We start from the raw sequence: 25,047 nt of genomic DNA, 5'->3' as shown, positions 1-25,047 counted from the left end.
CTTTTTGTTAACAACAGTGTCTTGCTAGTGCATGCTCTCGCAGGCTCGACGCTAAAAAGATTATGTGAAATGCACTTAATGCTATACCAATGGTTTTAAAGCAGGGGTCAGGACTTAGGTTCCCACCTCAAAATACATTAAAATAAACTATTGATAAGGATACCACATGAGACCATGTCCACTTGGATGGAATGCTTATGCCCACAGATCTCTTTATACAAAACGCTGTAATGTGATGGCCCAGTCATTTGGTTTTATAAATGGGAATCAAGTCATCACTTAACCGACTACAACAGGTTGGCAATAAGAATCTGCAACAAGACCATTGAGTCATTGGGGACATGGAGTCTTCATGTAGCCATAGTTTTTTGGCAAATTACTTAGTATGTAGAAGAAAAAATAAATGTACCTGCCGATAACATATCTTTTGCACTTTATGAAGTTTGAATAACTCACATTGCTCAAACTTTGCAAAAGATTTCAAAGAATTCTCGAATAGGGGCATGAAGCACCCCAAATAAATGCTTTAAAGCAGAATATTATATGGTGCCTTTTATAATAAAGATGTAAAATATAAGACGCTTTAAAACTAGGTGTTAAAGCACTGGCCGTCTATTTCTTGTTAATGCTGAAGTGACAGTAATGGATGTTTTGTGAAACTAGGAAATTAATCGGACACCAATCGGTTAAAGACTGTGTTGTCTGTGAGCTCAGCTAGTTTCACAAGGGAAGGTTCATTTCAATAATAATAATAATAATAATAATAATAATAATAATAATAATATCCTTTTCAGAAGGGCGGTTTGCTGTTAAATTGTTCAAAGTATGTAGCAAAAAACACAAATGGGAGGACATATATTCTCTACTTGTTAAAGAGTAAATTATTAAGAAGTAGCATTTTAATAAACAGTTTATTAATCTAACAAAACTAATTTCCTGTTATAAAAACATATTAACCTGCCCATTTGACAAATCTGAAAGAACCTGTTCTCACTAACATAAATGTGAATATGTTGTCTAAGTATTGTACGTACCACTGGTCAGCCTTAGGGCGGTCTTCCCCCAAACTTTTTACCTTATTCATCCATTTTTGCTAATCTGTTTGTTGGCCATAGTTAGGACTTTGCACTTTACCACTGTTAACCAGTGTGAAAGTGCATGTGCTCTCTCCTTTAAACAAGGTTATACTGGTGTACAACTAATTGACACATTTAATTTACTTGTACGTCCCAAGTAAAGTGGTACTACATGTACTCAGGGCTGTAAATTAAATGGTACTAGTGGGCCTGCAGCACTGATTGTGACACCCACTTAATTAGCTCTTTAAACATGTCTCAGGCCTGTCAATGCAGCCTGTGTGTACAGTTTAATCTGCCATTTGGACCTGGCAAAATAAACCTTTCGCCAGGCCTCAACCTTCCCTTTTAATACAAATATGTCACCTTCTGGGTAGGCCGCAAATAGCCCACAGAGCTGGGTGCAGTGTATTTAAAAAGTTGCACATGTACGTTTAACTTTTACATGTCCTTGTAGTGAAAAACTCTTAAATTCGTTTTTCACTACTGCAAAGCCTACCTCTCCCATTGGAAAACATTGGGTTACCTTATTACATTTAATAAGTGATATTTCTCAATTGGGAGCAGATGGGGATGGAGAGTTTGGTGTCTATAGAATAGTCATTTAAACCCCTCTTTAATGGTAAAGTTGACTTTTAAATCATAATTCTGAAAATGACACTTTAGGAAAGTTGGCATTTTCTTGTCCCAACCATTTGGTGCCCGCAGCCCGTTTCCTGGGTCACAGGACTGGGTTTAGCCGGCAGTTGGTCTTTATATATTGCTCCCAGACAGTGAGACAATGGAGCATAGGTGTTGGCAGGATGGGCCACTCTGACAAGACTTGGATGAGGCGGAGGAGCTGTCAACTGCTACACTTGCACGTCACAAAGGCTCTGTCTGAGCATATTCATTAAAGGTTTGACAGTAGTCTATTGTGACCCCAGACAAGTGGGGACAGGTCAGGGAGTCAGGAACTCCCAAACATTTCTGGGGGTGGAAACCTCCAGAACTTTCTTCTACTTCAAAGTGGGCACCAAATATAAATAATGGGCCTCGGACCCAACTCTTCAGAACACCTCTGGAAGACTCAGAAGGACTGTTGTGTTGCTCTGCAAGGACTGCAGTGCTTAACTGCAAGAAGGACTGTTTTTCTGCTGCCCTCCTGCCTGAAAGGACTGAATGTGCATTTTTAACCCGGGACCACCGGAGTGACTTCAAGGGCTTGTTGGCTGGCCTCCTGATCAGAGTCCCAGGTACAGAAAAGGCTTCAACCACCCTGAACCCATCACCTGGACTATGAATTCTGTGAGTCCTATCCCACAAGTGGTGCTATTCCAGTCCTGGGCCCTTGGAAGTGGGCGTGAATGTGCTCTACCAGTCCACCTGTGGTCAGAACGATTGCATTGCATCTCTTTGCAGCTCCGCTTCGGAGCCACGGATGTGCAACTCATCCCTAATGCAGAAACGTGCATCTCAGCCTGTAGTCTCTTTGGAACCGCCGTTATAGGATGCATTCTTGACACAGGCCTTTGCACCGCAAGCCCCTTGTCGACAGGATCCTCGACGGAAATACACAGGACCTCGCATCACAGACCAACAGCTCCTTGGAGCCACCGCTGAAAGACATCCTCGAAGAGAGAGTTTACAATGCTCTGGACCAGGATTTAAGGTACTCTTGTTCAGCTGGCCTAGCTTGTTTGCTTCCTCTATCCAGACCATGCTCCATCGCATTTGGACTGAACTTGCCACTTTGTCCAGGTCTGGTGCGACCAGATAACCACAGTTGCCGCTTAGTGCTTGTAGGCACACTTTTACCATCAAACATTTAAAATTGTGTATCCCCTGTTCTACTCATTGGATTTTTGTGGTAAATAATTTATTTAATTTTCTCTATTTTTTTAGATTGGTGTTCTAGCTGTGTTTTCACTTTATTACTGTTTGAAGTATTGCATAAATACTTTACACATTGCCTCGAAGTTAAGCCTGACTGCTTTGTGCCAAGCTACCAGAGGGCTAAGCACAGGTTAATATTGGGTTTGCTTGAGACTTCACGCAGACTCAAACTGAGGTTGTTGCTTGAGTATGGTTTCATCGCCCTCAACCAGTAAAACAATTTCCAACACTGGAAAATTAAATATTTCTTCATCTACGCGCCCAGGATTTGAAACAATCTCTATCTACCAAGACCTCTCCTACCCTTATGCTATGCATGGAAGAGCTGAAGACACACCTCTTTAAAAAGCCTCAGATACTGACATAAAATTAGTGAGAATATCAGAATTATAAAATGATAGACAAAGGATGTCAAGAAGCAAGTGTGGAGAAGTGTGGCTCACTGGTTAGAGGAGGCAGACCCTGAAGCAGAGGTCAGACCCGGGACCAGGGTTCAATTCCCGACGCGGCAGGGTCTTGAGCCCAAATATCCACGGACTCGATAATTCTCGTTTCGGTGCCTACTCGAATCATGGGTTCACACTCTGCAGCTCTGGGCATTAGCCTGCTTAATCTCCACTACGGCCCCCCCGCGGCGGGATGCCTGGCTTTCACCTTGGGGGAAGCCAGGACGGGTTCCCAAGGCAAGCGCCGAGATGCCTACGGGTAATCGAGCGCTATATAAGAACGCATAATAATAATAATGATAAAAGGTGCTAAGGCATTGAAGGTAGATTAGCGGGAAAGGCACAGGGCAAACCAGAAGAGGCCTGGGCTGTTGAAACAGGAACCAATAGAAAGGTACAGACAAGGGTCTAAGAGTGGAACAGGTAAGAGGATGTGGGCCAGCATTCTGTTGTTGGGAGCAGCCACACAGGTCTTTCCTTTTCTAAGAGTATTCTCAAAGAGCAGTGCCTGGAAGAGGACCGGTTGCAGTCTTTATCACAGTTTTCTCTCTCCCTGTGGAATTCTGCCTCTCAGGACTTCTCTGTATTTTGCACCTTAGGTCAGTGACTCTTGCTTCGTCTCTCCCAGTCAGTACCCTGTGGCTGCATGACCACCATTTAGCCTAGGATGAGACAATTTAATTTAATTTATAAAGGGAATGTACAATGACCATTTGTAAATCACGCATCAAACAACAAATTGCCTCTGGCCATTGATTTAACATTACTAATTTTAATAATTACCGAAATCTATAACAATAAATGGGAGAACAGGGAGTCAAACCTGTGACTGCTAGGTTGGCCACAGTTCTCTCCAGTTAGCAGACAGCTCACATATTTTATAATATATATTACTCAGAATGAATTATCTTTGTTACTGTTCTCTACAAGAACGTGTACCTGCAGGTGTCAATTTGCGGCCGACTCTCTGAACATGCTCTTTACTAAAGAAAGAATTATGGAGACAGCACATTGCCTTCAGGAGATCTGGATCATCACAGCTCTCCCCGAACACAACTATAACAACAGCAGGATACAGTGTATATCTGAAAATAACGAGGTAAACATACAAGAAAGCAGCCACGATCCTATCAGGTATCAAAAGTGCTATAGTAGGGCATAAAAAAGATACCACCTTAAATTTGGGAGCAAAAACAGATGACTGGCAGGCCACATTTGTATAGTCTGCTCCCCCCACACCTCCTCCCAAGTCAAGAAACAAATTGAAATCTTTCTGAGAAAAGGGCAACAGACAACGACCTTCACAGGAGGGTCATCCCTGGAACAAACAAAACACTGAAATTAAAAGTACCTCAAACTAGATATAACTAGTCCACCACACCTTGGAAGTGGACAATTAAATCTCCGGAAACATTCAAATCGATCTTTCTGGGCTAAATAAAATGGACGAAATGATTGAGTATAATGATAACAAGCAGATTGCTAAAAAAACAAACTTTTCCATACTGGAGGGATTTGGAAATGGGAATATCCACTCTCCTTCGCTGGATGCACATGTGTAAAAGGCTTTACAAGTTGCACATTCGAACTGAAAAAAAATCTAACTTTTTGAAATATAAAAAGGTGATATTAATATTCATAGTGAATTTGTTTGCTATATTTCGAACTAAAGGTTCTGGTTTTACAATTGCCTCAATTTAGGTCGTAGGTATTGTTTGAACGCATAGCATCGGAGACTGATTAAGAGCCATGCAATGTTATCCGTCAGCTTGGTATCACACACATACGCAACAATACATTAAAAGGCCAAATAAGGTTAGTGGCCACCGGCTCAAAATGCTTTTACGGCAATTGTCATGGTTGTGAACAAAAAAATGCAAGCGTTACCTTATCTTCGTAATGTAGTTAAGGAACAGCAAACACTTTCACAGCAGACTTCTGCTTCCGATTCACTTGACCTTTTCCGATTTCTGAAATAGAATATTAGGTACATTAGTTAACGTGCAAATGAGTTATGTATTTATCTTGCTCAAAAACAGAAAAACTTAAGTGCAATTTCCTATAACACTGAGAACATGAAGCCGCATGAAAACCAAGAGCGATAAGGAGTACTGAGAAAATAAACTGTGTAGCAAGGTCTAGCTGGGCTAATAAGACCCTCAACTTAATAATAATAAATAAATAAATAAAAATGTTTTGCTCAAAAGAAATTTACATTTTCATCCTCCCATTAGAGGTGGTGTCACGCTCTAAAAGCTGGTTCAACCTTTTAACAATCAACTACTGGTGGAGATAATCTTGTCTCATCAATTGCATTTCTAAATGTACATAGAAAACACCGGTCCATGAATGCCTCATCAATGATGCATAACGTTGGTACAGTTCTTGGGTAGGCCTAACACACATATTGTCAGCAGAAGGTTATCAACATAAGAAGCACCAAAACAGAGATCATGTTCACGAGTGCCCCCTCCAAAACTATGCTCCTTTCGCCCCTGGAACAAGACCCTACCCTAACCGTTGCTCAGAAGGTGATTCCATAGATACATACGCTTTTGCCTCATCATGCTAAGGCAAATCCTCCAACTCCTATATATTAAAACTGCATTCAAACGACTACTAATACCTCAGAGACTCAACATACCCTGCCCACAAAAAACACAGAGGAAAGAGATACAGAACCCTTAGAGACGTCTGAATAAAGTTGTCCTCACCTTATTCAACAAGCATTGGCATAGCCAATAGGACTCGCTTTTGGGACCTTATGTGTTTATTTAGAAGTGTTGGCTATGCTGTAGAGTATTGTGGCTGATGTGTTTTATGTAGAAAAGTTGTAATAACAAGTGTTATATGTGGTACTTAGTTGTATTATGTGTAGCCTTTAGATGTTGCATTGAGTATAGTGTAATTATGTGGTGTGTAATTATGTGTTACTGAGTGTTATGTGTAGTGTATGTATATTGTATTGAGTGTATTTTAAAAGTTGTGTTGTGTCATGTGGCACCGAGTGATATTATGTGGGTTGTATTAATGTTGTATTGAGTTGTGAGTAATTATGTGGTATGTAATTATGTGTTATTGAGTGGTATTATGTGGGGTGTATGTTACATTTAGTAGAGTGTAATTATGTGGTTTTGAGTGTTGTGTGGAGTGTATTTTCATTGTATTGAGCATAGTGTAATCATGAGGCGTGTTAATACGTGGCACTGAGTGATATTATGTGGATTGTATTGATGCTGTGTTGAGTAGAGTGTAATTATGGGCTATGTAATAATGTGGCACTGGGTGGTATTTTGTGTGATGTGTGTTGAATTTTATACAATGTAGTTATGTGTTATGTAATTATGTGGCATGTAATTATGCATTTTTGAGTGGTATGTTGGTTGTACGATGTATTTAGTAGAGTGTAAGGATGATATGTAATTATGTGGTTTTGAGTGTTGTGTGGAGTGTATTTATATTCTATTGAGTACACTAATTATGTGGCGTGTTAAGGGCACAGTGACATTATGTGGATTGTATTGATGCTGTTTTGAGTAGAGTGTAATTATGTGATATGTAATTATGTAGCACTGAGTGGTATTCTGTGTTGTGTGTGTTGAATTTAATATAATGTAATTATGTGTTTTGTAATTATGTGGCATGTAATTATGCATTTTTTAATGGTATTATGTGGGTTGTACGTTGCATATAGTAGAGTGTAATGATGTGTAATTATGTGGTTTAAAGTGTTGTGTGGAGTGTATTGTATGAAGTATAGTGTAATTATGTGGCGTGTTAATCCGTGTTAATGAGTGATATTATGTGGATTGTATTGATGCTGTATGGAGTAGAGTGTAATTATGTGATATGTAATTATGTGGCACTGAGTGGTATTCTGTGTGGTGTGTGTTATCCTGGATGTGAAATACAAAGCGACTGCGCGCCTATCCCCCCCCAAAACCTCTGACAACCCCGTCCCTCCTTGCAGGCACTAACATTACAGTACTGTATACAGCGCACAAGGCCATTATATATATATATATATATATATATATATATATATATATATATATATATATATATATATATAGACTTTCGTCAGCTTCCTTGGCGAGGAAAAACCTCCACTGGCTGCCCATTCAGGCAAGGATCTCGTTTAAACTTCTCTGCCTAGCCCTGCTTGTTCCTTACGTTCCAACAAGAGCCCTTCGATCCTCCACAAAAAAACTACTTCAAGTGCCCAGATTCGCTAAAGCCAGATGTGGGGGGGGGGGGGGAAGCTTTTTCCTTCATTACTTCTAAGCTCTGGAATTCCATTCCCCCCCGACTTGATGGCACAACCATCTCTGGCCTTGTTTCGCAAGGATTTAAAAACCTGGTTGTTCTGTGAAGTCTATCAGTAAGCAATGTTCTCTGCAACCTTGAGATCTTTTTGTTTTTTATTTGGCTCTGCCCTGCGCCTTGACGCCCTTGGGCTAAGTTGCGCATTATAAAACTTGTTTGATATATATATATATATATATACACACACACATATACAGTTAGGCAATATCCAGCGATGAAATAAATAATAGAGCGCCCGAGGACGTGATTACATTTGCAGTAAAGTGTGGCGACTAAAAATAAACGCCCTTTCATTCTTACAATGTTTCTAGAAAAAAAGTTTAAAGACAGTGTTAAGCGTCCCGTTAGACTAACTTACGAAATGTATTTAAAGATCCGGGGTAACTGAAGGGACAAGTTTTCATTTCATGATGGTCTGCATTGTCAAGTTTTGCTGTCAAACATTTTCCAATTATTTTAAGAAACAGTGCACAGCAAAGCACTTTCAAGTTTCCATGGTTTTAGAGTGCTCAGAGTGTCTGAATATGCATGCCGATAATGAACACACCACTGCGGAGTGTTCCCATAATGGGCATGTTGCGGTACATTATTTCATGTTCGTTCAGAAATGTTGATAATCCAGCGCAAACTCCAGACTGGAACTGAATAAATGTTGCCCCTTGCAGCTTTTCTGGTGTAATCATTATATTTTTTTTAAAAAGCACTTTAAATGGGCTCGAGCTTGCAAAGAAGGCGCAATGCAGAGAAGTAAGCTGCGGCAGGCTTTTTTTTATATGTCAAAAATACCAAAAAAAACAGTGAGATGTTAGGAAGCACTGTAACAAAAACTAATAACAAACAAAGAGCGCTCGAGGCTGTGAGTGTGCAGGAAGGTAAACTATTTTTAAGTGGGGGAAGTGTGCCTAAAGAAACTAACGAGCAAAAAAATAAAAGGACCCACAAAGCGTTTCTCTTAGCAGCATGGGCACCATCTGTTTGAAGCAGGGGCACCATCTGTTTGAAAGTTAATTACAAACTGATGGTTTCAAATCTCGCTCCCGCAAGAGAATCGCCAAACGTGCACATGTTGCCTTTGAAAGCAATGCAAAGCGTGCAAGTTTTTGGCCGAAAAAGTGAATCGATTCCTAAAGGTCTCCTCCTATGCAGCGCATGCGCGACTTAAAATGGTCAAACCACATAATCCGGGGCTAAATGTGAAGCAAATGTGTCCCAGTGGAAAAGATAATGATATTCCATAGAGTCTACAATGGCCATTAAAGAAAAGACTAGAAAGACCTGTGCACATTTTTCTCCATACACCGCTGGCCACAACCTAAGATCAGGGGAGACTAGGTAGGACATCGGATCAAAAAATAATTATGAGAGGGATGGGAAAATCGAAAAATTTTGGCGAGACAACTCTGGAGTCCAGGCTACACCAGAGAGAACTACCTTTTTAAAATTATTATGTTATAGTATTAAAGACACATCTTGTCAAAAAGGTGTTGAACACCCATGCAGCCCATGTGTTGGGACCAACCCGCTGAGTATCAAGGAGTGGTAAGATCTCCAAGACTTGCTAAAAAATGCACTAACTAGGAACTGATGCTAAAGACTCCTAGGAATCTTTCTTGTTAGCAACGGTGTCCATTAATATAGTTCTCGATGACCAACCTGTCTAGTCATACCAGGCATGAGCTTTTAGAACAATATAAGCTCAAATGTCCTTTATGTTAATGTATAGTAGATATTTAGCTACATATGTTGTAAAAGGTGCACTGGCTTTTTGATCGGCCTTGTTCAATTAATCTGATACAGATTTTATTTAAAAAATTATTTCGGTTGTCCCTTTGACCTTTAAATTACTGCAGATTCCTGCACTATCTCCTTAATCACAGCAACAATGAAATATGTAAGGTAGGGGAAAATGAATTCTAAGTAACTGGCTTGTAAATTTTCAGGAGACAGGCAGTTGGTATGCACTATCTCTTGAGACACCTGCACCTCCTAAATTGACTTACTTTATTGATATCTCTTCCTTCAAGCACAACACACCTGGCCTAGAGGAGCTGTTCCCTCCCACACTAATGTTTTAGCTCATGACTATGACTAGAGTTGACACCAGCCACGCAGGACAGGTTCCTTCTCAAGCATACCTAATATTCCTGGTGGCCACTTCCTAAGTTCTACCCACTTGTAGCTTGCTGGGAATTACAATAGGAGAAGCAATGGAAGGGCAGAGATCGCACCATCATTGAACAGGTCATCAGAATACATTTTTTAAGGAAGACACCAAGCGCTCCCCAGCCACACAAAGGAGACACCAGTGACCAATTTCTGATTGAAAGTTTTAAAGACTACCTACCTACCTTTTTTGTGAGAAAACTGTAATTCTGTGATCATAACCCTAGCTCTCACCACAATCTCATTTTCCCCATGATCACAGTAAATGACATCACTGCACTCCTCATCATCCATCTGCACAGGAAGTGAAATCACTGGTTTCCTGCCATACCCATCTTTAAAAGAAGAAGCCAGGCATGAGGACTTCATTTCCTCATTATCCAGCTGCACAGAAAGGGACACAACGTCCTGCCTTCTCTCTAATTCAATCAACTATTCAAGGTGCCCCTATCGCCCAGATGTTTCCGACGAAGGGCATACACAGACAAAGGTGTTTGCCTGTCTGGGCCTGTTAGGGCCGAAAGAGCCTCGGGACAGACCCCTATTCAACTACAATTGCATGGTAAAATGTAAACATGTGCCACACCCAGCAGCCCATATTGCCAATCCCCATAATCACACAAAGACCCAGATACCCAAACACATAGCAATCGCATAACACATAGAACCAACTTTGTACACAACCCACAATCACACACCCTCAAGCTACATAGCTTGCATTTCAACTCATTAATGCTCGTTCTACAGTACTCCCCGCACCAGACATCATCTATCACAGTCTTGATGCCTTCTTCATCACATAAGAATGGTTTACCCAAATATCCTGCATATCGTAGATGTGCTTCTTTCCTCAGGCTACAGCTTTCTTCATGTAACCCAGCAGATTAGAATGGAGGAAGCCTGTGGACCATCCATAAGTCTTCCTGGTCTTGCACCCAAGGCAAGTAAGCAACATTCAACTGCATGAAGCGGTTGATATGCCATTTCCCACAGTCTGCAACTCAGACGAACACCTTTCAACACACCTACAGGCCTCTGGGCTGAACAAGAACTTGAATTAGGAATTTTCAGAACCCTTCGCTACCTCACCTATTTGACATGCCCACACCACCTTGGTGAGTGACTTCAACATTTCAAACAAAACATGCTCAAAAACCCAACACACTCCAAAGGCCACATCCTTGCCCTTGTCTTCTCAATATGACCAACAACCCAATGCAAACCACCATACCCTTGGACTAGATCGAACTATTTGCCATCCTTATAGCCATACTCTGCATCCTATCAACAAACAAACATAAACCCAAAAGATTTGTTAGTACACTTACACTTTGGACAGTGGACCTAAAAAACAACAAGGAGGCACCAAACCCTATGTTTTCACAAACCAAAGTCTTTTGATCGTTCTGCGTGCTGATTCCAAAGTGCCCTCTGTCCAGGGGCACCACCCTTCACATAGGGTGAATAACAAATTGCCTTAAGTTCAGAATAGCACCGCTTATCAAGTCAGTCCGAACAATGAACAAGATCCCTTAATTATTTCCTTATTGATGCGCTGAGTCCCGGTATTAATTTTTAAAATATGTTTAATGTTCCTTTCAAAAAGTTTATGCAGATAGCCAGGATAGGCAATAAACCCAAAAGAGAAGACCAAATCATCAATCCTTCAACGACTTCCCCATAGACAACTTAATGCTTCAACTCATTTCTCACAATAGCAACTCCTTATCAGATGCTTACATCCTTCCAAGCAATGTCAACTCTCTTCTGGAAAACTGTGCAAATTTCATGCTACAATTAAAACATGCAACCGCGAGCCAAAACCTTCAGCGCCCTAATACTCTTAAGAACTTGATAAGAAAAAAAAATCCCCCAAAGACAAAAAAGAAAATGGAAGTTGATACCTTTATATTTAAGTTGCTCTGTGCAACATGCAGCAAGCTTATCACATCAGCCAAAGCAATCTACTATACTAAGACCATTAATGAAGCCAACAACAGAAGCATAACACGTTTCAAGACAATCAGGAACTGCATCTACACTCTCCCAGACCTACCTATATCCTCACTCCACAGAAAAGTGCAAAGTCATCAACCTCGTCTACAGTGAAAAAATACAGAAGATTAAAGAACATATCAACAATTCCAAGTCCCCTTAATCTCTTACACTCACCCCTGCCCTCAGACTCTAGCAATGTGCTGCAATAAAAGCCCTATCTCTGGCAGATCTTGATGGCCTATTCAACTCTCTCAAAGCCACTTCTTTTGAACATGATGTATTACCCTTATCCTTCATCAATCGTTTCTCTGGGGACCCTCTTTTGTCTCTACTGGCCACTGTCAATGCCTCCCTAACTTAAGGCATCTTCCCAGAAGTTCTTCGACAGCCCAGATTCTCCCACTCAAAGAAAACTAAACTTTCCCCTGAAAACCTCACAGGCTACCAGCCCATCACTCACCTACCATTTATTAGCAAGATAATTGTAATAGCAATCTATGTTCAACTCCAAGCTCACATTAAAGCTAAGCAACTCTGGCATGAGTACTGGTCTGGGTTTAGATCACACTGCAGTTTGGAGGACGTCCTTGTAAGGCCAACTACCTACCCCTCCTGTTACATTCAGTATGTCCCATACTGTGGGATTGCTGAGAGGTCTTCATGGCCCATCCCCTTTCTCTACCACTATGCAAACATGCCTCCTGGTGCACTACTGGTTAGGGGATGAAGTTCCCTTGGATTCTGAGGGACCTTGGGGGCCAAGAAGCCCTCCTGGTACTTTCTGCAATTCCTACACAGCAGGATTCCTGAGAGCTAGTCAGAGGCCCACCCCCTTTCTCCACCACTCTGTAAACGCCATTAATACTTTCACTGAAAAAAACAAAGGCTACAGGGATGTTATAGTTAAGCTCAGTTTTCACTCATACAAAACCAGTGAAATTCAGCAGTTATAGTTAGCTGAACGAACTATAACTCGTGCCACTGCAATGCACTGCTTATGAGCTCACATGCTGCATCACTCATGACATGATCTGTGACATCACTGATGACATCATCCACAAAATCACTGACGCACCCACAAAAACCCCCATAGAACCGTTCCTACACTCACTGCCATACAGCCATTCACAAATCCATTCACATAACCGTACTTACAAACCCACTTAATGATTCATAGATCTACATGCACACATCCGCTCACCCACTCATACAGCCACTCATACACCCACTCACTAATACAGCCACTGACATAGCCACTCATACACCCATACAGCCACTCACACACTGAGGCAGTCACCCAGAGAGTGGAGCTACTCACTCACCTATACAGTTAATCACACAGCCACTTACTCACCCATACAGTTACACGCATACATCCACTTACTCATACAGATACTAGCACATACTCATTCACCTATACAGTCACTGACAAGCACACACTCATCCATATAGCCACTCTCACATTCACTCACTCAACCATACAGTCGCTTATATACCCCATTACTCACATATACTGCCATTCACATACTCAGTTACCCATAAACCACTGACACATCCACTCACCCACAAAGCCATACACACACTCACTCACCCATAAAGCCCCCCACTGACTCACCCACTCGCTCATCCAGGCAGTCACATATCATCCACCCACACATGCACTCATACAGCCATACACCCATACAGGTACTCAGACAACCAATCAATCCCCCATACAGACACTCATGTACCCACTCACACACCCATACAGTCACTTAGACACCAACTGACAGACTGTTACAGACATTTACACAACCAGTCACTCACCCATAAATTCCCTAAGACACCTAATCACTCACTTATACAGTCAGTCACGCACCCACTGAATCATCCATACAGGCATTCATACACCCACTAATTCACCAATACACCTTGGCGTATATATATTCAACGCTTGTAAACTATTTAAAAACAGTCACTGAATTATGTCATGAGTGATGTCATTAGAGAAGGCATGAGTGATGTCACTGACCATGTCATGAGTGATGTAATATGTGAGGTCATAAGCAGTGCATTGCAGGGGCGCAAGTTATATAGTTTGCTCGCCTAACCATAACGGCTGAACTTCACTGGTTTTGTGCGGATGAAACCTGAGCCTAACTATAAAGTCCCTGTTACCTTTGCTTTTTTCAGTGAATTTCTATGTTTTTTAAAATTCCATTTCTTAAATATAATGTCCGTGTAACCTTTGGTTTTTTTCAGTATAAATATTCATATATGGCTAACTTTACTGTGGGTGATGGCATTCTGCTCTTTTACAAGGAGCACATCAGCACTCAAAGTACTTTCCTTCATGCCCGGAATTCTTACGGCAATTTGTGATCCACAAACATGTTTGCTTTTTGCAAATGATTTTTCTATATTGGTGAGGGCAGGCAGCTCCCATAAGAATAATGTTTTGCAAAAAACAAAAAGATTGACAATAAAAGCTATACCTATTGGCATTGATAATACTTGTTTATTTTTACTTTTTACGTTTCTATAATCTTTAACGCCTTAACTGCGCCCGCGATTTTCCGGAAGTGCGGCACTTCCGCAAAACAGGCGGGGCCGCGTCGGCCATTGGCCGACGGCAGCACTGGGGAGGTAGTACTACGGCAGCACGTAACGGGTTAAGAAACTGGCTTTACACAGATTTTCCACTGTCAATATTTATGGAAATACAACCCAACTAAACAGGCTTTATTACATCATGCTTCAAAGAAACAGTACCAGAACTATGAAGTAGTTTAGCAAAGTGTTTTTGCTCTTTTTTTGTGTACATTTTATTTTGAAAGCAAAGAATCATCAAACTTGCTTTCAGGCTTCTGAAAGTATTTGCTTCTAAGAAGAGAGCAGTAAGACACAAACTGTTAAACTTTGCAAACATGTACACATTTTTATTCTGCAACCACGGTCATTAGTGCAAGTCGAGCGCACAGTATTTACTTAGAATGCATACCCTGATAATAAAGGCTTTGCCCTAATGAACCATAAATACAAATTCAAATACCATTAACATATAGATACAAATCTGACCTTAACCCCTTTGCAGCGGGGGTAATTCCCCCGCTGTGCTAGGGGGCGCGCACAGCGCCCCCGTGCGCATGACGAGCTCAGCTCGTCATGAGGCACGGCGCTCGTGGAACGTTCTGCACAGCAGGGGAATTATCCCCGCGTGTGAGCGTTCCACGCCTCATGACGTGCTCAGCTCGTCATGAGCACCTGAGAACTGTGCCTCTGAGTGCTTAAGGTGTTAAACTCTGAAAATGCTCTTTCACAGACCATTATGAGGTCCTGCGGAGTGGCAGACAAAGGGTTTGTGCTGCAGCGGGTTCAGCCTACTTGTTCAAAAGGACAAAATAAACAGGAAAACTTGTTGTCCTTGATCTCAAACAGCCTTGGTGATAGGAATTTCACACACCTACAAAAGTAAGTCAACCTGCAGCCAGAAATAGCTGAAGGCTAACTTTATGAGCTCAATTGTACAGCGTTTTGAAGATGTTATCTACTGAAGACGGGTAGAACAGCAGGAATATATCCTCTGCAGTGAACATGCAAGGAGGAAGCGAGGCAACGCTGAAGTGGGTTGAGTAGACTATAAATCTCCCTTGGCTTCCCCTTTACCTGCACTTCAAAAGAATCTGGCACCTTAAAGTTTTTAAAAAAAAATTCTTCAACTTCTTAGAAGATCTCAGCATGCTTTAAGTAAAAGGACCGATTTTTGATATCAAATGAGGAAAATGCGTCCTTCTCCTTCAATGCCGTTCATTATGGATGTCCATAAACGTGCAAGCTGGTATTATTTATCGTTACATCCCTACTGAAAACTCTTGGCAGTCATTAAAGCACTGCAACCTCTTCCATGGACCAGATCGTTAATTTTATGTGGCGACAGGGAGAGGAAGCCAACCAGAGTCCATGTACTTGTGTTCACTAAAATCTGTAAGTCTCTAGGAGGGCTGCTGCCTCAGCTGTCAGACGCAAGAACATCTGCATGTTTGTGCAAAACAGTACCCACCCTCACATCTGCTACTCTATAATAATCAAAACAGCCAATCAGAAATGTAAAAAAAGCCATTCCACTTCCGCCTGTCTTCCACTTGTCAAAGACAAAGCCAAGCGCATCGAGTTCTGAGAAGTCACGTGATCTCTCCATGACAGGCGCGAGCAACATTAAAATGTAATTGAATTCACTGAGTGCGTTGTCTACAGGCGAGAGACGGATATGAAAAGGGAACAAAGGCGTCTGTGTGTTTAGAGCAAGTACAAAGCCAGAAGATTAGATTATGAAAGAACATGATAAAATGCCCAACTCGTCCAAATCTGGCTGTTCATTAATTCGGAACGAGTGATCATAAAGAGGGACTCTGGAATGCGCTCAAAGAAAACAAGGGCTAGTGTGAACATAGCTTCACTTACAGACTAAACCATGTGAATGTGATTTTACAACTAAAAATGATAATTTTCTGTAATCAGACAACCAAATTTAACTATGCATGGACAGAGCAAGCACGTTTAACAGAGCATGAATAAAAATTGGCTTAAAGAATAAAAGCAACCCTCAAGCGTTTCCAGTGGCAGACACCATTAAATAAGGCAGTGAGCCCAGATCCATACCAGGTATAAGAAAGAAAGAAAGAAAAGAAAGAAAAGAAAAGAAAAGAAAGAAAAGAAAGAAAAGAAAGAAAAGAAAGAAAAGAAAGAAAAGAAAGAAAAGAAAGAAAAGAAATGTTAAAAATAGATTAATTACGTGCAAAAATATTTTATGGTTATATCCTGATAATCTGAAAGTGATCTGCACCTGCTGAAAATCAAGACACACAATTGATGAACGTAATGCTGAACAAATCAAAACATTCACCCCCAGTCAAGAGATCTGGGTTAAATCCATCATTCTTTTGCTCACCATGCCACCCCAGTTTAGACCTGGCCACATGCAAATCAGCATTGACCCTGTGCCTCATGGGAACAGTCCAGCCCGAACTGCCAAGCCAGGTCCTACCTGAACCGGAAACAAGCATCCTAGGACCGGTTCCGGGCTTTCAGCCCTCATCAGCCAGTATAGCTTGATTCCAGTGGCACAGTGAGTCCGGGACCCACGTCTGGGCATACTCAGCACACTTAGGGCGAGAGAGCAAAAGACACACAATTGATGAACGGAATGCTGAACAAATCAAAACATTCACCCCCAGTCATGAGATCTGGGTTAAATCCTTCATTCTTTTGCTCACCATGCCACCCCTGCTGAAAGTCGGCTGGACAAACCAAAACATATGTATTTGAGCCTACAACGTACATCAGTGACAGCATCATAGTAACTAAGCCACCCATCACTTCCCAAGGACAGATTCAATGCAGTGCACCTCCAGCCCCACCTTAGAAACAACTCTCTAGAGTGCTTCTCAGATGTCCATTGCTACAGGATCTTCCAAGGGAACTTATCTGAAGGAGGACCACTGGACAGGGTAATACCTGGAGATGCAAAAGACAATGCAATCAGTGATGATTTTCTTGGAAGCCAGATTGCTGTATGTATTCTACCATATGGGGAAAAAATAGACTCAGGCCAGATTTAGATCTTAGCTTATGGGTCACTCCATCACAACAGTGACGGATATCCAGTTGGCAGGACTATAATTTCCAATATATCCTATGGGATTTTGATTTTTTTCTGGTAGGGATGCCAGTCACCTATGTGACGGAGTAACCCAATCGCCAAGATCTAAATCAGGCTCCTACTACTCTCTCTCTACAAAATTGACCAGGTTGTGGTAGCTACAGGCCTTCAGAAAAAAGGTTGGTGGCAACCTTACTGATACGAACTGTGAGAGGAGTACTTTGGGATCAAAACGTGAGTGATAAATTTCAAGTAGCATGTTATATATCCCTCCATTACAGATACTAATTGAATTATACTCCCCCTCCATCTGTCCTACTTTAAAACTGAAATATGAGCACAAAACTTTTTTAGAAAAATTGGAGGAATTTGCTTGAAAGGACAGTTCCCCTTGACCCATTATGCACATTTGCAAAGGGAGTTGCTGGAGTATAAGTAAGAAACATTGTAAGGAAGTAGACCTCATACAGAATTTAAGGAATCCTGAATTAGTGTATCTAAGACATCAACCTGCAATGTAAATAAGTCTGGCTCTTAAGAACCAAAATATGTTTAAAGATTTAAAAACCATTGTATCCCGGCAAAGAACCAAATAAAGAATGCAATATTGTTTTTTTTTGTGGTGGGAGCAAGCAGTGGCTATACTATCATTGTGTAATAGTGAGCAATTCAAAATAGCTGTTAGCATCTTGTGGGCTTGCCATTTTTTGCAGAAATGGTTTCTCGTAAATTCGAATTGTTGTTACCATAACTGGAGATAATTTTAATACTAAAGCAGAGAAATGAAAAATGTCAGAACATTTTTACAAAGAGGAAGATTCAGTCAGGACATTCCCAGGAAGGAATGGAGCTTCTGAGATATAGGTAAACAGGATGAAGAGCTCAAATTCCCCAGGATAAGCAAGTTTAATGGATTGATAGTGTAAACTTGATAGAACAGGAGAACAGCCTCAATAGTTGGAAGCACATAAATCAACACAGTGAACCTATTTAACAGCAAAAATGCAGACCGATTTATCAGATTTATAACCTATTTCATAAATTACATCTAGAAGTATAAAGTATTAAGGGGCTAAGAGAAAAGTACTTTAAGAATAGAAGTGTAATTTTCGAGCACAAACAAGTAATCTGAGGGTAGGGATTCCCTAACCGGATTCATGGAAGTAAAATCCATAGTCAAAGGCACCTACAGTTTAGGTGTGCTACTACCGACAATCCGCCAGCAAGGCAGAGTGACTGCAATAGTAACTATAAATTGGAATACTCAAAGTAGGGCCTGGGGGCTATTTGCGGCAACCTTCTGACTTTTACATGCAGTCCCATGGTGAACAGGTGCTGGTCTACAACTGTCTTGACATATCACTAACCATCAGAAAGCTGAAAAATTGGCAAGCATTTATTTACACGTTGACTAAAGGAAAATAAGACTGTGTCCTGCACCACTTATCTTTAGGCGCACGTTCATTTTTAAAGACATTGTGCAACAGACATCCAAAAATGTGATAACCTCTCTTCAAAATCCCAACAAGTTGATTTCATTAACAAACACAAGTTTCACTTAAGTACATCAGTTTACATCACTGCATTGAGAGACACTTATTAGAAGTGATAGTCTTCAAACATGAACTTACAAAGATTAATATCCCCCCCCGCCCTGCCAACAATGTCATTAGTGAACTAAAAGGGAAGTTCTTTGTAATGTGCACGCCCAGGGCGGCCTAGGTTGGTATTATACTTGGAACAACATTGCAGTTTATTAAATCAAACACAAGAGAAGGTTTTGTACAGCACACATCGTGAACGTGTTCATTTCAAGGTGCTCACATATGTGATAATGAAGTAACAGATAGCAAAGTGAAACTAAACAAGCTTTGGTAATGCATCGGTTTAGTCTATATAATATACATTTGCTAATTATGCAAGCCGAAAAAGTGGAACGAGGCTAAATATTGCGATAAAATACGTTGGGATGAAGGAAAGAGCTCTTTTATAAGTATGACAAAAGACGAGAGGATGTGGTGCAGCGGCCAGAGCTACTGACTCGGGAGCTGGGGATCCCAGTTCTAGTCCCAAAGGCTCAACATCCTGTGATTGAGGGTGAATCACTTAATCTCTCTCAGTTATAAATTGTACTATTTAGATATAAATTGCATTATATAAATCTGCTAATTTAAAGTATCATGCAAGATGAAAAAAATAGTACTACCAAAGCTGATGTTAACAGTATTTCGGCTACGGGAAACTGATAAGAGAAGCAGACCAGGAACAAACATTGGTAAATGCAGGAAAATATGCTAAGCCAATAGAAATGGAGGAAAAGTGGCAAGCACAGGAACCAATGAAAACCCAGGAAAGCTATGAGCGGAATTGAGCTCGTTTTAAGATTTATATTATAAACAATGGATTTTGCAAGCACAGCACAAGCGCTGTGCAGGGAAAACCTAACAATGGCCTACGACCACACAATTTGGTCAAGTGGTGAAGCCTGGTTAAATCCCAGGTTTTCTTGTTTCACATCGCGCAATTCAGCCATTAGAAGGGCATCTCTTTCCCGCTTACGTTTAAAAATCAAAAGTTAAGACTTTATCTTGAATTGCTGGTTCATAAGGATAGAGCCTGGGTGGCAGCCAGAAGCCACATAAAGGCCTGTTTTTTGGGGGCTCAATAATGCAAGAGAACCTCGAGCTTGTCCAGGCATATGGCTTGAGACTTCAGTGGTTCGCCCACTTCCATCACATAATGGCTGTTAAGGGGACAAAGATATGAGAAGGATATGATTTGACACTCACTGTCCACACCATATACACGCTTTGTTTCCACAAAGCACACCTTACACCACCCCTGACCCTCACTTTGCTGGTATCACTGCAGCCCTCAATCATGCGACAAACCAAACTTTTTGTCACCTGGAAAAATGTTTAAATACCCTTGCTAGAGGACGGCATTAATGTTGGTGTTCGGAGGTTTGGTCATGCAAAAGTGATGAACATGCTTTGTTTTGGTCATTTACCAATTCCCGTACAGTTGGGCAAGGGAAATGCCACTGGCTAAAAACACATACTTCCATGGTGGAGGAAGAAAAGTAAAAGAACATGCTTCGTGCTTTTCACTACACGTATTATGGTAAAATATCCTCTACTGGATGGAACAAACAGTAGGAAGTACAACTAAAGAGGATTTCCATTTATACTCTCACAGCATTTAAAGAAACCTTATCATGTGTGAACCTATATAAATAATAGAGAAGTCTGGGATGTGCAGATCTGAGTCTTGTTTTGTGAATCTGGTTATAAATGCCTAACTGAAATACAGGTGTATTGTACACAGTGAAACTCGTGTATAAAACACAACTGCAAAATAAAGTTGGGACACTGTAATAATGAACTTATTAAAAAGGTCTCTTGCCAACTTCCCTATCCAAACGTGGGCTTAGGTACTACCTCGTCCCCTCTCAGTGACGACCTCTCAACAGGGAACACTCTAGGCTAAGCCTCAGTGCCTCAACAAAAGAGCATAAACCTTCCTCTTCAAAAGGATATGGCCCAATAACCTTCTTAGAGTTATTTGTCTTGCCTTCTGGAACACTTCTCCAGGGATGGTGGAAGTGTTGTCGTGTAAAATACCCTAACTGTGCAAGCTTCTTCAACAGAACACTTAAAAGATCCCGGAAGATGTGTTCCAGTAGACAACACAAACAAGACCGTGGAGTAAGTGCTTAGGGAATTCAAATATGGGACAGTGCAGATAAATTAAACTGAAAGTCAAATTATTCATGCCTTAAACATAAACAAAGGAATTTTATGCAACATGTAAGCTTTTCATCAAATGTGTATGAATGTTTTGACTCAAAGCTTCATGGGTGGGGGGGCTTTGATAAAAACTTAAGAAACCAGGATATATTCCCTCAAACACGCATGGCGCAGCCCTTAAAAGGGGAAGTTTCTCCACCTGCCCTTCACTTCTTTCCACAAGGTATAAGAGATGCAATACTTCCTTGGTCTGAGGTACTCGATTTATGTCCATACAATGCCGTCCATCTCCTCGTTGACTGTTTATAGGTTATGCTTTAGACTCTATCCACTCAGTTAAATTGTATCACAACACGTTCCATTACACTGAATTGCTCTGTGTAAGAGTCTAATGAACTTATTTACGAAATTCCAATTTCAAATACCACGTTATGTACAGGCCTATTAATAAAAGCAGCAGAAGGTTTCAAAAACAGACCATGAAATAAGAAATGTATTGTAGACCATGCTTTTGAAGCAGACATTTTGACAAGCATGATGTATGTTCACTTTGTGGACAAGGAGTGTACTGTTCCTATGTGGGTACCTAGGTCTAAAAAAGTGTGATCAGGGGAGGGGAGTGCTGCTTTTAGGAGCAAGGACCCTCACACACACTAAGAGGTGTCATGCTTCATCATCAGGCAGCTCCTCGTTGGGCCAGCACCTCATTGCCCAACGGGTCACACGAGGGGGCTCTTTACAGGAGATGTTCCCTTTTTTGCTGATGTGAGTTGTGTGGGCGAGTGACAAAATGTGAGTAGAATGGGTAAGGATGATGTGAACTAAAAAGGAGAGCCGAACAAGAACTCAGTTTTAATAGTATAGGGTCCCTTTGTCATGGTTAAAAACGTGGTTTGAACATAGAATAGATGTAATGGTCTATTTAGTTGCAGTACGTGTAAATCAAAAGGTCAACGTGTTTCATGCCGATTACAGTCCTTGGAGGATCATTGGATTTAATCAGGAGCAAGAAAACCTTATTCTACTCATACAGGGCTTGATAAATAATGTGTGGATGCACCATGCCCTGTATACTTTACAAAGACATTCAGAAGATCTTTTGGGGGTGGACCCGGAAATTTAGGAGAATACGGGCCCAATCAGACCGGTCAAGGCATGCACCGATGAAATTGCCGTCACTAAGCGCCAGAGTGCGGTGCGTCTGCCGACCTACACCAGGCCCTGCTGGTGCCGGAATGGAGTCCCTCCCCTCCCCGATCACACTTTTGTAGACCTAGATACCCACATAGGAACAGTACACTCCTTGTTCTCATAGCTGTAGGGCTCGAGAGCTGGATCTTATAAAAAGCACTTGTCCCTCCATCCTTGTATTGATATTCAGCTGTGGCTCAACTACTTCACAACTCAAAAACAAGGCGGCAGGGCACTTTCACTCTCTGCACTCACTTTATTGAGGTATTATTGCATTAATAAGCAGACATCAAGGAATGTGCTTACTTACAATGGATAGATCAACGCTAAAGAGCGTGCCCGAACGGCTCTTTCGTTATGGTTAAGACCCTCCCCTCAGTACATAGGAAAAGCATTTTGGAACTTAGAACAGATCTCCATGAATATTTTTGCAAGGCTTTGTCCAAAGACCTCAAGTTAAGTCTTCACATTTTTCTGGGTATTAATAAAGGGAGCAAAGGTAATGAGGATTAAATTTGTAGGAGCGTATATCACTTAAATAGGATTGAATGGGATGCAGTGTGATTCACAAAGCATGGGGGGGGGGGTTCATTAAGAAGCAAGAATCACTTTGTTTGGCAGAGAAGGTAAGCAATTTTTTACCATGAGATGTGGAAACTGTACATCCCTGGCTTGTAAATCATGCCCTTAACATATGATGTACTGTAAGGACAAGAGGAATCCTCCTTAAAACTGGGAAGTTGAAGTCGACACTTGACAATGGTTGACAATGCCAGCGTTCCTCAGAAAAACACACAGCGTAGAAAATGGTCCTGCATTCACAAACTCAGCACAGCAGGGATCATGAACAGTTAATATTGGTTTGTGAACCATTGAGAAATAAATAATGATCAGTGCTAATCAATTAACAAATCAATAGTCATAGCTCGGTAACATTGTTTTAAAGTTATATAAAGAATATGTGTAAAGCCCCCAAAAATCCTGACAAGTAGATACACTAAAGGAAGTTGTCAAAATATATAGACGAACAACTACAACATCTAACTGAGAAAAACGTTAGAGATGTTAAAATTAAGACATAAATTCAAACAACCACAGAAAAGTTCTGATTGTAATTATCACCAAAATGATAATGCAGCCCGAGGTAATCTACAAACAAAAAAACATACATTTGACGTGCGCTATATTGGGAGCTATAGACCCAACTATCACTGGCATATCTCATATGTGTTTGATTTGTAAATCTTAAACAAAATGGCGCTTAACAAACACATGTATCCTTATACTCTCTCCTTCTCATTCTCTTTCTCTCTTTCACTCAGTCTCATTCTCTCTCACTCATCTCTGACTTCCATTCGCTCTCACTCTTATTCTCGCGCTCACTCTTATTCTCTCTCTCATTCTCTCTCTCAATTTCTCTCATTCTCTCTCTCCTATAGTTAAAGGGAAATTCAGATTCCAGAAGTAGCGTAAATATAACGGACAATCAACATCTGGATTCATCTGGAGAATGACAGCCTTCTTACATAGGCCTTTTCATTCCCACCAAAGAAAAAACCCATTGTAAGAGATCAGCCATTTATTCTTACAGTTCAGAAGTTGCCTCACATACCAGCACACAGGAGTGACAACGACAATTCACATAAAACCAGCAACATAAAAGAAGGACCACAATGACACAAAACTGAGAAAAACAAAACATGCTGTAATTATAAGGAAACCAGCTAATCCGATTTGAGGACTGAGGCGGGAGCTCATCAATCAAGTACATAAATGGGGACTAATATTTGTAAGGAGATATTTTTAAAGCAAATCATTTCTTATACATAACTTTTTGATGTGGGAAAAATGCTATTTATCTTAAAAGTAACACGGCATGTAATATAGAGCATCTATATACATATTATTTAACAATTCATTGAAAAATAATTTTGTTATAATGCAAAACATCTTGCTTTTAAAGGGTGATGCTTTCTTTTCAATATGACTTCTGTGTTCACTAAATAGCCCCTACCATATGGTGAAAACAATGCAACTCCAAGAGGAACACTTCCTAGGAGGTGTAAAGATATACCAAGCAGCAAATAGCATGGTGTACAGTTCTCTGGGCTGATCAAAGATGTGATTGACAAAGTCCTAAAGAAATGGATAAATGCGGGTGGCCCAAGGTCCATTCTCTTTGTATTTGAAACAAAGGGTTGTGCAGACATATTCGCTATCAATTGGGACCTAAAACGGAAATTGTTCAGAAAGATATAAAGGAGGTAAGCAGGAACACCTATCTGAAACTAGGCAATTATGCAAGGATCAGGTGTTAAGCTTCTCACAATTATCTGCACATGTAACTTATACCTGAAGGGGTTAGTGGTGCAGAAAATTTGAAAAGGGCATCACAATTGTCAGTTTTCAGTAGGTGTGTGTGTGTAGGAAGGGAACATTTAAAGGTTGTTTACCGAATTCGAAGAAAAAAAAATTAACAAATCAAGAGTTAAAAAAACAAGAGCAGGCATACTTTATGCAAACATGGGATGGAAAGATGGGTGGGGCAAAAAATAAGAAACCTACTGCCTTTTTCATTGACGGTA

The 25,047-nt window shown here is 40.8% G+C and overlaps 1 protein-coding gene across 2 annotated transcripts in view; it reads right to left on the bottom strand.

Annotated features, from left to right (window-relative positions):
* Positions 1-25,047, bottom strand: part of SFXN1 (sideroflexin 1) — a 219,478-nt gene that overhangs the window by 142,001 nt on the left and 52,430 nt on the right. For both annotated transcript variants that reach the window (XM_078653032.1, XM_078653033.1), the window contains exon 2: positions 5,285-5,367. The gene's annotated coding sequence lies outside the window, so the exon portion shown is untranslated. The remainder of the gene's footprint in view (positions 1-5,284; positions 5,368-25,047) is intronic.

The sequence above is a fragment of the Lissotriton helveticus genome, chromosome 7, assembly GCF_964261635.1.
Source record: "Lissotriton helveticus chromosome 7, aLisHel1.1, whole genome shotgun sequence".
Taxonomy (NCBI): Eukaryota; Metazoa; Chordata; class Amphibia; order Caudata; family Salamandridae; genus Lissotriton; species Lissotriton helveticus.
The sequence above is the reverse complement of the archived record's forward strand: the minus strand, read 5'-3'. Positions and strand labels throughout refer to the sequence as shown.